A 15116-nucleotide genomic window follows, 5' to 3' on the forward strand; every position below is an offset into this window, starting at 1 on the left:
CATAGATGTGCAAATGCACACAGCTTGTCTAGTCCTTGTTGAGAAGTAATGCCAATAGAACAGGGACTCTCTGCAGCAGATAAACATGGACCTGTTGGCCTAATGCTTGACAAGCTTGGACAAACATTGAGCTGTGGAGGAATGGAACTGTGTTCTCTGGAATGATGGTTGGTGCTCCACCCCATAAGTTGGGATGACGATCATCCAACATCCTGACCTCTCTAACGCTCTTGTTGCTATTGCAATCAAATCCTCACAGCACTGCTCCAAACTCTAGTACAAAGCCTTCCTCCCTGGCCAGTAGAGATGGTAGCTATTCCAACAAAAGCAGATTCACTTTTTTTCAATACTCTTGATTTCAGAAGAAACAATGAATGAACAGACGTCCCAATATTTTTGTCCATATAGTGTATCATTACTCAAGTAGATGTAAACATTTGTTGTAGATCCCTAACACTCTAAATCCCCACAAATTTAAAGGTCTCAAGATATATTAAATGATACAATAACGAGCCCATATGCAATTTCTTTCTTGTATTGTCCCCTGAGGTCCGCTTATGATGTTTGTATGGCCATGATCAGTGTAACATGACCATTTACCATGCTTAGCTTATCTCTTAGATTTTGTTCTGCTGCTTTTAATACGGATATAAAAGCTTCTGCGTAAGCTGTACCAGGAGACTAATACTACATAACTTAACATCCCGACCAATATTCGCCCTCTCTGCTGCTTTTCTCTACTTCCTCCCCGTCGCCTCCAAGTTGGTCCGGCCTGGTTGCCCAGAGGGTAGGGTCCAGATGTTACAAGACCTGGGCCTTACCAAGATCTATCACATTGTTAAACCTTATCAAGATTAAAATTTGATTTTTGTGCACCTGCACTCCTCTGGAGTCTTTCTGGTAGAAATAAGATTATACATGACATTGCTCTGATTGGCTGACTTGTACTCCAGCCTGAAACACTCCTTATAATAACTTCAGTGCGAACTGGCGGGAGTAAACTGCGGTGGGCGGAAAGGGGGTGAGTTTATACAGAAATGCATTTGTTTTTATAACATCACAAAAACTATAAAAACAGGCTTTTTTCCCATTTATGGACTGCATGGACTGAGGAGCAAATGGCATGCTTCGAATCTTTAAACAGTGTTTACACACTATATCAATCTCACTTCAGTAATCTGCAGTGACTGATAATGGAGCTATCACTGTTCATTGTCTGAGTTCATTTTGAAATTAGTCCTAAAGGCAACGTGCAGAGAGTCTTCAGTTTTCAGAGTGTAAGGTGGAGTATCAGGTTTAACCGATTCATTAATTTAATGCAATCCGACTTGCTAGCAGATGGACCATACATGATCTGGCCATCTGGTGCAACTGTTATTACACATTACAAGTAGAAGCAACAATGCGAGGAATTTGGCTTGTCAAGTTCTTTGAAACCCGTTATACAAAATCAACTTATACAACGAGTGGAATTTATTTGTCCGCACATAGAAGTATGTCAGTAATTCACTGGGAATTAACCTTGCACACCTCGCCCAATTCAGCTCATACTTCTCAGAAATGTCTAAATTTCTGCCAAACGGATGTCCACTAAAAAGGCATTTCATAAGCTGTGGTAGGACGGGGAAGAGTCAGTTGTTATTAAAAAGTGAAAGTCAGATCAAGAGAGCGACCGAGAGAGTAACCCCCTCGTCCACGTCCTGTTCAAACCTATGTGGGAGAAATGCTGTACAGTATTTACTCAGGTGGAATAATACACATCTAAGCAGGCCACTGTGTGGTGATAAAACAAAGAGGATTCCAAAGAATGTGCTCCGTGTGCTCCTAAGCCCGCTCGAGTGTAATTGCATTTCCCAGTTGGATGGTCAGCCTTGACCAACAACGGAGGTCCAGCGCAAAAGACCCAGCCATAACTCTGCGTTCAGAGCGATGTGATACCACTCACGAGGGAACTTGTGAACCTTTGCTCAATGCTAGATGAGAGAATTCATCACGGCAGGCAAACCTTTTTTTTTATCTTAGCAACTCAACATAGCTCCAATGAAGGTCCCTAAATTGTTGGACGTACAGTTCTACAAACCCTGAACTTTGAACTGGTTACTTACACTCGTATCTTATTCATAAAATATCTTATAAGAATCGACCACTGAGAGGTCCCTCAGGCATCACTTAGAAGAGCCCCTTTAGGTCAACACTTACGATCTAGCCGCGTTCAAGCAAAGCGTTTGATGATTGTTCTCAACGTAAACGAGATCTCCACCGCTCTCTGGGCTGTGATAGAGCAGGTGTACATTCCTTAGAAAGAGGAGCCAGGAACCCTTCAGTGCACCGAGGTTAAACGGTTCCTTACACGTACGAGAACACATGTCATGTGTCATGCTGAAAAATGATGGCTGTGGATGGGAGTAGCAGGAATAACATTGTGATGTCGGAAAGCGGACGAGACGGAATTCCATAACCACGGCTGACAAACAGGTGCACGGTCAAGCTATCAAGTGAACATCAAGTGAAGGATGAAAGGAATGCACTGAAAGAACGGAGGGATCTTCATAACAGGACGGCCAGGCATCCTCCATGGTGTCGCTAATATTTTAGAGGAGCACGCAGGGATCAGTGGTTGCTGCAGTTCTTCTATAGTTCTGATACCAATTGACTGGTTTCAGGCACAGGTCTTGCAGGGGCTTCTGGTTCTAATTCTGTGGGGTCATGGCACCAAAACTCAGAATTGGGGAGTGCAATTTATTGGTTTTGAAGAAAAAAAAACAAATCAGAGCCACTTGGATAAAACGTAGTAGTGGAAAAATGGACTTTCAGCACTACATATGACATAATTAGACATAAGCGTTGTCGTTTTGACCCTGCTGGGTTCAATGGGTTCCTTTGCTAGCCCATATATCTGAAGAGCATAAAATAGTTTGTTGAGGTATCAGAGAGGCTGTGTTTATACTTGTCAGCTGGATTAAAACGAACCCTGGTGAGAGAGCATTGTTAGTGTTCTTCGTTAGAGTAAGTATGAACACTGCCTTTCGAACCAAACAAGCGAAGCTGAGACCGCCTGAGCAGGTGGGGCTCGGCCTGTTTCTAAACAAACTCTGGTGCGGTTTGACTGAAGTACGAACACAGTACAAACCAAAAGCATCTAAAATGACATAAATGCAGGAAGTGTTATACGTGTTCCTGCAGCTAGATTTTTGCACGGACATAGGGTCAGCTCTGCCTGCAAAATCCAGTATCAACCATGCCCTGTCCATGCCCTGTTACTTCCTTTGTGTTTCAAAACTAGCCACCATAAGAACTGTCATTCATTAGTGTGGTTGCCTCAATAAAAGCGTCTGTGAGCTGGTATGCAGCCACAATAATGTAAACTTTACATTATTATTACTTTACATGCGCTGTTCCAGACAAAAACTTGGATTAATACTAATCAAGATGACATGATTTAATAAGACAGGTTTAAGGGTGCTATAAGGGTGCAGAGGCTATATTTATTCCTGCCCGCTTTGAGCTCTACTTCTTCCAGGGAGAGATATTACTCACCTGCTTCAGCCACAACCTGCGGGATGTTAACCCGCTATGATGCGGTGCTGCAATTTAAGTCCCGCTCGTTATTGCATGGATCATACATACCTGTGTTATACATCACCTTTTTCCCTATTTTTTGTCACTATGAATATGAAGCAAACCAGGACTAAAATGTATCATCTTTTTGCTTGCTCCGGACCAAGGGAACCAAACTACAAGTATAAACACACCCTTAGAAACACTGACGCTGGGCTCCCGAGCATCCATGGCTGGCAGTCCAATAGAGCATTATTGGTTTCACTCTCTCTGGGAGTGGAGTTTGTTGGAAGTTAATGTGTTAAGCTGTCCAATGGCAAGGCGATAATGTTCGCTCGAAAAGATGCAGTTGTTTCACATGTCTTGGAGGAAGCACATGCCCTATTGTACATAGTGTGCCAACATAAACTAAAACCAAGCGTGTACATATTTGTAAGCATATAAGCATATTTAATTTGTAATCATTATTTCAGAGTATTACCAGATAGTGTAGCAGTCCTCTTGGTCAGATGTGAGGATAACTAGCTGAAGAGGTTGTATTCGGTCAGCTGGGCTAGCTTTTAGCCTAGCAGCTGCTTGCTTTGCCTACACATCCTCTACTTTTCTCTCTTCTCCAGTAGGCATATCGTTAGCTTTTAGCCTTTTCAGCCTCACTTCCACGTTCTACTCAAGTATCTGTTAAATTCAGCCTTGAAAGGCTTTGTCTTTGTGAGCTGGGTGTATGTACATTTTGGGTGTAAGTGTTATGTAACAGTTTAGATGTTTAGGAACTGACCCATTTTACTTTTCAGTGAAGACACAACAGCGATTAAGGCTCACGGTATGTCACATCCATATTGCAAACTCTCATTTTTCAACTATGCCAAGGAAAATACAGGTTGACACTACTAGGACACCTTTAATTAGTGCAGAAGTACTGTTTCTGTTGGTTTCTGGTACAATTTTAATAGTCTGCACTTACTTAGAACTATGTACAACAATATCTATGTACAACAAAAAAGTCCAATTCCCTAATAAAAGTCCTCCACTTCTGTTAGAATCCGCACTTTCACTGAATCTCTCTGCCCACTTCAATAAGTTATGGGTGATATCAAATGACAACATGCCTTTTGCCTTCAAGGGTTAAAAAGCTGAAAAGCCAAAAGCTCGATGTGATGATTATTCTGTCTGAGATGCTATTTTCCTAATCTTGAGATATGATTAGAATGACAGGGATCTGTATTCAATTAGAGGTCATCACCAAAACAATTCAATAAATCACCTCCGTCCGTCCTCAAATGTCCTACTAGCAAGGAGTGTCGCTGAAAACGATACAGCACCCCAATCCATCTTCCCCTAAAACACACAAGGCTGGAATTTCTCCTTCTTTTTGAAATAAGGTACAGAGCTTATTAGGGAGCCCAATCTCTCCAAGAGCAAATCCAGATGAGACATTACCTATATGTCGGCCTTTGACCACAACCCCGTAAGTACATTCGGAGAATGTGACAAGCCGAAAGTACAAAACCCAGAGCCTTTAGAGATCAGATTAAGCGGATCCTTTTTCATCCGGTCTCAGAAATGCTCGGCGCGTATTTAAGATGATGCTCGGAAAGCCATCGCAGCTGTTCACGACAAGGGGTGGAGAACAGAAAACCATCAAGCAAACATTCAATGTCAGGGGCAGCCGCAATGGGGAGTCGCAGGGCATCATGGCCGCCAACGTGCTGGAAACGGCCTGCTACGTCCGGATTCTGTCTGCCTTGATTTTGGATAACAGCATTACAATTTATAGTATGGTCGATGAGCCACAATGACAGAACTGGACCTTATGTGCACTGAGCCTTTAATTTCGGGGATTCGACAACGACAGTGACGATATCAAGCTTTTCATTAATGGCAGCTGCTTCTTCTAACTGCAGCCAATTATCTCAAATATGTGCTGAGAAAATGGAGGGACGGGATCTGGGCTCCATCTATGGGCTTTGAAGGAAACATCAAACGTGTCACTATATAGTGCTGGTTGTGGAACTTCTTTCCTAATACATCTGAGCACAAAACACAGGAAATGGCTTAAAAGTGCAGGAGAGTTTCAGGAGGGATCATCCAGAAGACGTATTACTCAATTACTTGAACTTTTAATGACATTTTATTATTTTTTTCATGACACAACACACAGGTTTCATCACTGGGGATTTGAAACTGTTCGTTGCACACAGGTACTCAGGTATATGGTTTACTGTTCGAGGCAACAGTATTTGAATACTACTAACACAAGTGCTAAGGTTTAGATAAACAGACTGAGACATCAGCTTATTATTATTTTACACATCAGCATCCATCCATCCATCCTCTTATCTGCTTCCTCCTGGTCAGGGTCGTGGTGGGTCTGGAGCATACCCGGAATCATTGGGCAAAAGATCACACACATACACTCACACCTAGAGGAAATTACACCAAACACCTCACAGGCCGTGATCGGAGCAGACCTTGACCCCACAACCTCAATAGCTGTGCACTTGCATTGCCAGTGTGCCGCCTCTTCTTTTTTAGAATGACTTTCCCAAAATTTCCCTCAGTTCAGTGATTTTGCTCTGCAGATGGTGGGTGACTAGTGAGTTTGAGGCAAAGAATGTCTCTAACTAGTTTGTGTGGTACCTCTTAGCTAAACCAGCTAAACGGACTAATGATTTGGTGCACAATAATATAAATGTGGTATTACATACAACAATAACTTCCATCTATTTTGACAAAACAAACAAAAAAATGTTTATTCCAACTTAAATCTTTTACTTCAATTCTTTTCAATCCTGACAGAGCAGCACAGTTCCCTCTCCACAGTGCATGTCCTGATGGGCTAATAATAAATTCTGCATTAATACGCTCTAAAATGTCTCAAGAAAGTCAAGTTTATCACCAGTGCAGTCATGATATTTGTCATTATGCTCAATTCAAACTGTGAATGAATGCAAATGCATGTGCTTTTAGATGTAGGGGTTAAAAAGCGGAGTATGTGTACCAGCATAAAGACTAACCTGTGAGAGCATGCCGGTTTGTAAACCTTCTGTGGCGCTATTTCCTGTTAGTACAATGGTCAACATCGGCATTTTAGTCATTTTACTGCATTTGTAACCCTCTACATCTAAAAACTTGACATCGTTGTCGGGACAGAGTCATGCAAGTTTTCAAAACCATGAAAAGTTTTTCCTTGTCACAGTTGCCTTTGGCTTGCTCACCAAGGGGTCTATTACTGGATTCCTGTAAAGCCGCTTTGTAACAATGCCAGTTATAAAAAAAGAGTTTGATTTTATATCTGTGTCTCATCTGACCACAAAACACTGGCAAACACCACATTTGCTTTGATTGAGTAATTGCATCCTTCTGGCCACCCTCTCATTCAGACCAATTTAATGCTGACTGGTTACACCTTAACTTCAGTCTCAGCCACTGAACTCTGGAGCTCCTTCAAAGTGATAGTTGGCCTGTATGTGGCTTCCCTCACAAGTCTCTGTCTTGCTCTGACATTAAGTACCGATGCTGAGGCCTGAGGTCTAGGGAGTGCCTGGGTGGTGTGATGCAGCTTCCATTATCGCACAGTTGATTTAACAGATTTAATTGGGATTTCCAAAGACTATTAGCCTGTACACGTTTTTATTTTTAATTAAGTTGAGTCTAATAAATGGTACTTTCTTGGTAATTTCTTGGACCTTGTATTCAGAAAATGTTTTATCTACAGGTAGAGACCAATTAAATCCAACCGTGTCTTTGTCCATCTGTGTAAACTTCCATAGCACCAATGCAAACAGAATTATTCAGTTAGTTCAATAAAACCTACTCAATTGGGGCTAAATACTTTTGCATGGCAGTGAATGTACATAAAAAAATCAGATATTGTCAGGGATGGTGCATTCAATTAGCAGAGAGCTTTTGTTTCCATAGAAACATCAACGGGCTATATAGTCAAGTTTTAAAATATTCTCATACAACACATTTTAGCAAAGGATGTCTTTGTCCACTCTATGAAAGGCTAAACGAGGGGGGTCATATACCTCGTTCCCCTGGGTCCTTTGAAAATTTCTGTACGGCTTTCAAGACGAGGGTCACATGATAGCTCTGCATGACTCTTTTTCGAAGGTGCTTTCACCTCTGGTCAAGTGCTTTGAAACCAACATGCTATTGTTATTTTACTGGCTATGACAAGGACAAAGGACAGACTGACCGACTCACACACACTGACTGTAATGCTATATGGCTGGGAATTTGCCTCATTTCTATGCTAAATGTGATCTTTGGACTGCATGACTGACCACCTTATTATCTATACGTGAAGTAAGCTTATCAATACAGAATGTACTGGGTCCACAGACCAAAGACAAACACTTGCTTTGTACAGGAAGTTTCACCACATTGTTACCTAGTAAATTTCACTTCATTCAGGCTTTTTTCAGCAAAACATTCAGCACACTGCAGTGCTGATATAGAAGACATTATAAAAACATCTATAAAATATGGACTAGAATAGCAGAGAAATATAGCAGTTATTTCTGTAGGTTTACAACTGCAGTAAAATGAATATGTAGATATTTTAGTGCAGTAGTCCATATAGTATACCCTTCTCATTTTTAGATTTCCTCTATACTCTATACCTTGTTTAATGGCCTTCGGGGTAAAAAGAGAAGCAAGGTCTCGCTTACTTCAAACTTCTCAACCATTCTTCTTCAAAGAATAATGAAATTTTCATCTCACATCAGAAACAATCGTCTTTTAAAGCAAAGAAAATATAAAGTTCCTATCGATCTTAATAATCAGTGCAATGTTTACTTTAAGGGAACCATGTCTAGAAGTAATTGGAAGTTCATTAGTGTGTGTAAATGGACTCACATTTGAGGACACAACACTATCAGCCTTTAGGTTATCTAGGTTTTAGCTTTAACTCGACGAGAACAAAAGGCAATTGAGGCTCCACATGGTCTGGCCTGTGACTAGTAGCCCTTTGGAACAATGTCCTTTTTCTCCAAAGGAGCTCTGACTTCATAAGCAGTCATAAGCAAAACAAGTCCACATATATCTCTGGTCTTATATGTCTTTTCTACAACTACCTACACCTCTGAACCAAAACTGTCTCTGTATTTGAGGTGGTAAGGCCCTTAAATCAAACGTAAGCACCACTAATGACATGGGATATCACAGTAGTGCATGAGAATACAATACACTTGTAAAACACTTGTAAAAAAGGGTGTTGTATATGGGTTCTTTGGTAAAGGCAATGGTATGGCAATGGATATGGCTATATAGAGCCATGACTGAATGTTGCAATGGTTCTTCTCTATGAATAAGAAGATGGGAAAGGTTGGAAGGTTACATTAGAGTCACAAAAACAACCAAGTCAAACAACCATTTTTCAGTATTTTAAAGTACATTCTTTGAAGGGCAAACCTTAAAAAAGGGTTCTTTAACAGTTCTATAGTATTTTCAGTATTGGCAACCATAACAACACAATGAAACAGCTGAATGTTTAAATAATTCTTCTTCACAGAAAATAAGGTTCTTCACAAAAATGGGTCAAAGAACCCTTAGTCAGTAGTATATAGTACACTTTTGGTCTTTAGGAAAAGCAGTGGTTCTACAGGGTTCAGTACTATATAGAACTCTTTCTGCTAAGAGTGCACCCCTACAAAAGGGGGGTTCTTTAAGGACTTTATAGTAAAGACAGTGGTTCTATATAGAACAATGATAGCTCAAAGAACCATCTGAATGCTTAAATGATTTTTGTCTCAATAAATGGCTCATCCCACACAAGGAAAAACTGAAAATGGTTCTACATAGCACCACAATGGGAACAAGCCTTTTTTCAGTTCTATATATAACGTTTTGTTAAGAGTATAGTAGTTAAATAAAATATGATGACATTATTGGTAAAATATTTGACAAAAATGTATATAAGTATTTGATTTTTAGCTTTTGGAACATTTAAAGAACCTCCTCCACATAATGTAATGGTTCCTTAACAATGGTTTCGTTTTTGTACGGCCATCTTTTCAGGCCAAGAAACTTTATTTTAGACTTTATTTAAAGTGTAACTAAGTAGAATGTAATTTCAGTCTCATGGAAAAGTATAGAAATGAGTAAATGGGCTGAAGAGTCATCTACCGTAGGCTGAATAGGCCTCCTAACTCCTGTACCTGCGAGAACGAAGATGGGGCACAAGCGCTGACGTCATCGCATCGCTTGCTAAAGAGCAAAAACAAACAACAGGGTGGGGTGGGTGGGATGATTGGGGGGTGGTGAGGGGTGGGTGAGGGGTTAGGGCACCTTTGGTTTCAAATGTGTACCTCCCAACAAAGGAGCCCCTGAGGCACCTAGCACAGGTGTGACCTGGATTTGATAAACTTAACTTCTTACCCAGAGTAAATAATGCCAGAGCTGCCCAGGTGCACCTTTTGTTTGTGTGTGACTTTTGGCAGCAGCGCAACTTTCGCAACAGGGCCGGGGGAGGAGAGAGAGAGAGGGAGAGAGAGAGAACACAAAGTAGCCTGAGCTTGAGAACTTTATGAGTTCAGCTGATGGGATAGATAACGCAAAGGCTCAGGAGTCGCTCCATCCAGCACACCCAGATTCTGCTGGATGTCGTTACAGAAGTTTACTGACGGCTGTGGTTTGCTAGCTTCTGTCACCGCTGAATGTTTCCTGACAGAATCAAGGCTCCAGGTTTTGCCTTTGGGCTGCACAAACACAACGGTTTTATTGCCATTTTTTAAGCTGTCAGCAGATGATTAGCGAGTCATTTAGTTGACTGCTCTCTTGAAAGACTGACGGGTATGAGTTGGACGTCATACGGCAGCCAATTAGCAAATGTTAGGACCACGGTCCCAATATGAGTGGTCCGTAGGTCCAAATACACTTACGGTCCAGTAATGTGTGTATACAAATGCTGTGTGGTCTTCAGCATGATACAAAGGGTGGAAGTGGGGAAAGCAGCTCTAATGATTTAGCAAGCTTAGCTAACCTAGACAACATTTTTTTTATTTGGGGAAAAAAAACAAAACAAAAAAAAAACTATGAATTGCATCACATAATTAAAATAAAATAAACAAACAAATAAAAAGGTAAAAATAGACCAGATAGAGAATCTATGCTACAGCTTAAAGGTTTCATACTAATAATCTCATGTTGAAGGAACAAGTAGCAATTTTACCTTCAAATAACAACAATGCTGCTAAGCTAGCTGGTTAACCCGCTCCTGACCAGCATTGTTTCTATTGCATTTGATTTTGGCTATGCTTGGTCATGCTGGTCGAAATGCTTGGTGATGGTGGTCATGGTGGGCGACCAGCTTGTCATGCTTGGTCATATAGGTTGTTTAGCTTAGGTCAGGTTGATCGTGATTGTAGATCAGCTAAACTCAAACAAAAACACACCCCATGCTGGTCAAGAGCTACGCTGGTCATTCAGCTTAACCAGCTTTACCAGCTTGAGCTGGCCATGCTGTTTTTTTTCAGTAGGGGTCATTTTTTGAGTAGACATTCATGTTATCTGTCTGACCTTTAGACCACGACTGCCCCCTCAGGGTAACATGTGACTACACAGATAACATCAATGTCTACTCAAAAACAACCCCTGCTGGAAAAAAAACAGCATGGCCAGCTCAAGCTGGTAAAGCTGGTTAAGCTGTATGACCAGCGCAGCTCTTGACCAGCATGGGGTTGGTTTTTGTTTGAGTTTAGCTGGTCTACAAGCACGAGCAACCTGACCAGCATGTTCGGTCCCCTTAACCGACAGGACATGGCCTAAGTTCCCTTGAGCAAGGCATCTAATCCCCAACTGCTCCCCAGGCCCCGCATCCAGGGCCGTTTGGCAGCCAGGGCAGTCCAGCAGCCTGGGCCATCCGGCAGCCTGGGCATATGCGCTTACTGTTTACCAGTTTGTGTATGTGTGTGTTCATAGCACAGATGGGTTATATGCAAATTTCTATGTGGCTAACAATAGCCTGAGTTTTTTTTTGTAAATAGCTATACTAGCTACTTACCCAACCATTCACAGCTAAAATTGTTGCGGGTCATGTAGTTAGCATTTCCAACTTCTGTTGGTACAAAATTATTATAAATTATTTTTAACCATGTAAAAATGTTTAACCATTATTTAGAGCTGTAAAGTCACTGTGAATCAGTCAGTGAGGATTCCTGTGGGAAAACAGCTTTAGCAGACTAGCTTACGTCTCACTGTTTTTTTCCCCCATAAAGCCTAATGATTCACATAAGCGGTAGCAGTAGCTTTGATGTACCGTGTACCGTGACGACATGTGTGATCGGCCAATCCTGAAAGCTCGGCTGAACTACTTTTACAGTGTAGCTTGCACTAGTGGGTGGTCCTAATGTGCAGCTTCACCGCAGATTAGTTTTGTAATGTGATTCTGTAATGTAATGTGAGAGAACACTTGCTGTTCTTTCTGCAGCCCAAAGGAGGTGGAATTCTTAGATTATGTTGAGCGTTTCAGGTGGGTAATTCATGCTGAACTAACCTCTTTCCTGCCCGCTTGGCTAGCTTGATCTGCTCGATCTGAGATGTTTCAGGCCTGACGCGATGATGTTCCGAGCTCGGTGGCGCCACCGTATCTGTTCATAGCACAGAACGGTGTAAATATTACACACGCCACAAGCGCCTAGCTGTGTTTAAGTCACGAACCGGGAAGCCAGAAAGCTGCTTGTGCACACACAGCCTGTGCACATCATTTTCATTTTCTCATGTCATATTTCAAAGAGCATACCTGTGTGTACCAAGCAGTATGTGTGCATGTATGTTGTGCATAGAATAACGATTAAAAGCATTTCCTCATTGAACTTCCAATTTCTTAAGTATTGGGCTTTTTTAGCTATACCCGTCTAACACAAATTTATTTGTTATGACAATTTGATTTATTATGTTATGTTATTATGTGAACTACAGTTGCTGAAGTGGTTGTCTGAACAAGTTCTTATTAGTTCGGTTAATTTCACTTTATTAGTTCATTCAACAGAGCGTTTTGTTTAGTGAAGTAGAACTCAGTCACAAGCAGATTGTATCAGAAAAGGTTTAGTAAATTGAGAAGGACTGTTTTAAGCAGATATATAAGATTTTTAATTGAGTTGCTAATGAGAAATTGCTTTTACAGTGTCTACAGCCTGTTGTGTATGCACTGTTATATGTCTAAGTGTAAACACTCACTCCACTCAGTTGACGGCCTCAGTCCCTGTTCTTTCTTAGCAGCAAGCAACAGGCCGCTGCTACAGACTTTACAGCTTTAACATTATGTAACTTAACTAGCGTTAGTCTTACCTATTACTTGTCTTCTTTTAGACTTGTCAAAAGAACCCGACACCTCTAAAAATGACTGTAGAAAACATTGACGCCGTCGTTCTATTTTCTTCTGTTCTATAGAAATAAAGCTAAAACTGTTCGCACAGAAAAAAAACTAACTGCTAGAATTAGACACTGAAGATGGACAGACAGTTTAGAGGAGAAAAATGAGAACTGAAACATATGAGAATTGGCAAAGCTACACATCACATTACAAATCGACAGCAAAGGCGCTAGATCTGTGGTGGCTTCACCTTTAAGAGCTGGTGTGCTGTCCACGTTTTGTACAGTCATTGACTGGTACAGGTGAGCGTATCTAGTGTCCTTATGGATCACCCAGAACCTCATATAGAAAGGGCAGAAAAAGTACTGGCAGCTGGTGAGAGAAAGTCACGGCACATCCAAGAATTCAAATGTAGAAGTGCCGGTTCTGTGTACCAGTGAATACCAGCCGACCTCAGGCAATGTTTACGGCTATAAAACAAACAGTCCATTTTCCAATCCAGTCATAAAAAAAGCAGGCATCTGTAATGTGAATGTACACTGGATACCTTCAGGAACATATTTCTCATATGAGTAAACGCTGGTGGCAGTACATTTAAATAGCAACAAGGTCAAACCTCGTCAAACTGTATTAGGATTACCTGTTATTCAAACAACTTCTGAGGGAAGTGGTATTAAGTGCTCAAATGTGGGTTTAATTTTGAAAGGGGGGTCAGGGGGCAGAGGAAAATAAACATTTTTCCAACCCAATTTTTCATCAGAGGAAGCACTTTGGAGAGCAAAAAAAAAAAAAAAAAAGGGAAGGGGGTGGGGGGGTGGGTAGGGAGATCATGTCAGCATAATATCGCTGGTAATATACAACACTATTTTGTCCTGATGTTTTTTCTCCTCCTCATTTCTAAACACAGGAAGAGGTATACTAGACACTGCCTGATTCAGAACTTCTTTTTTTTTCTTTTTTGGCCTCAGCTGCAGCGGTTTCTTTGAATACTTGAGAAATGGGCAAGCTGCAACTTAGTCTTTTATATCAGCCTTGGTAACACTGGCTTCTAATGCTTACTGTGGCAGCGCAGTATTGTTTACAGTGTCAACATGTTGGTGGGAAATGTGTCCACACTCGCCCGACGACGTATACCTCATCAGATCTCGTAATCGCATCTCCCTTTGGGGCGACCGAGGGGTCACAAAAAACCCTGGTTTTGTGACTCCTCTTGACAAATTGTGGCGCAATGTATACTTGTCCCTGGCTGGTCAGAACACAACACCGTTTTGGTTTACATTCCATTTGTCATTTATTTATTTGGCCTTGTGTTTGTTGGAGCATTGTTTTATTAAAGCCATGTAATGCTGTCACCGTTTGACCCAAGTGACATGTGGTCTTAGCCGTAGTGATAATAAACACTTAGCCCCGTGTAGGAGGTCAGAACCCCAAGCACGTCCTTTTTGCCCTGAGTCCATGACAAACAAAGCTCTTTCAGAAGAGGACAACATATATCACAGACCACAGCCACTCCATAGTAATACAATCAGCAATGTCAAAATAAGGCAATAAGTCATGAGAAGCCGTGCATTAGAGTGGGGACTCTAATGGGGACAAAAATCCTGCTGCGGCTTATAGCGTTGTCGAAATGGCGACCAAATAAGAATTGCGATAAATTATTATTCCTCTAAGCAACATAGAGGATAACCATCCACTGACCGACCATCCACACATCCACTGATGACCATCACATTTTTAAATCTCTGTTTTTCTGTCAGCTCAATTTAAAGCAAAAACAATATTTTTTACAGAGTATAAAACATTTTTAGATACATAAATTGAATTAAAGTCAGAGGTCTCTAAGTGGCACAACTGTCTAAATGTACCCTGGCAATGCTACAGCTGTCCACATCTGTTTGAGGATCCCAGATAGTGGGAAAACACTCAAAAACAGCTCTGTAAATAGTTTTTGACCTTATTTAGTTCATTAAAACGTATAATTTTAAATTGTAAGTCACAAGCTGCCTCGTTACAATTACACTGCCCCCCATCTGTGTTGCTTTATCCACTACCATTACATGTATATGACATTTAAGGCATTTATTATCCAGAGCGACTTCACTGTTAACTCAGAAAAAGTCCTTAGATAGTTTGTAGAGTTAAAAAGATACTCTGAGCTTGGTGCTGCCAAGTACAAAAGTCTGTATGGATACCTAGCTACACTTTGCCGAAGTACTCTTGCAAGAGGTGGGTCTTTAGTCTG

General features: G+C 41.1%; 1 protein-coding gene across 1 annotated transcript in view; it reads right to left on the reverse strand.

Moving 5' to 3' along the window:
- The window catches only part of cfap299 (cilia and flagella associated protein 299), a 100304-nt gene that overhangs the window by 47808 nt on the left and 37380 nt on the right, over positions 1 to 15116 (reverse strand). The window lies entirely within an intron of this gene.

Source organism: Salminus brasiliensis, chromosome 20 (assembly GCF_030463535.1).
Source record: "Salminus brasiliensis chromosome 20, fSalBra1.hap2, whole genome shotgun sequence".
In the NCBI taxonomy this organism is placed as follows: domain Eukaryota; kingdom Metazoa; phylum Chordata; class Actinopteri; order Characiformes; family Bryconidae; genus Salminus; species Salminus brasiliensis.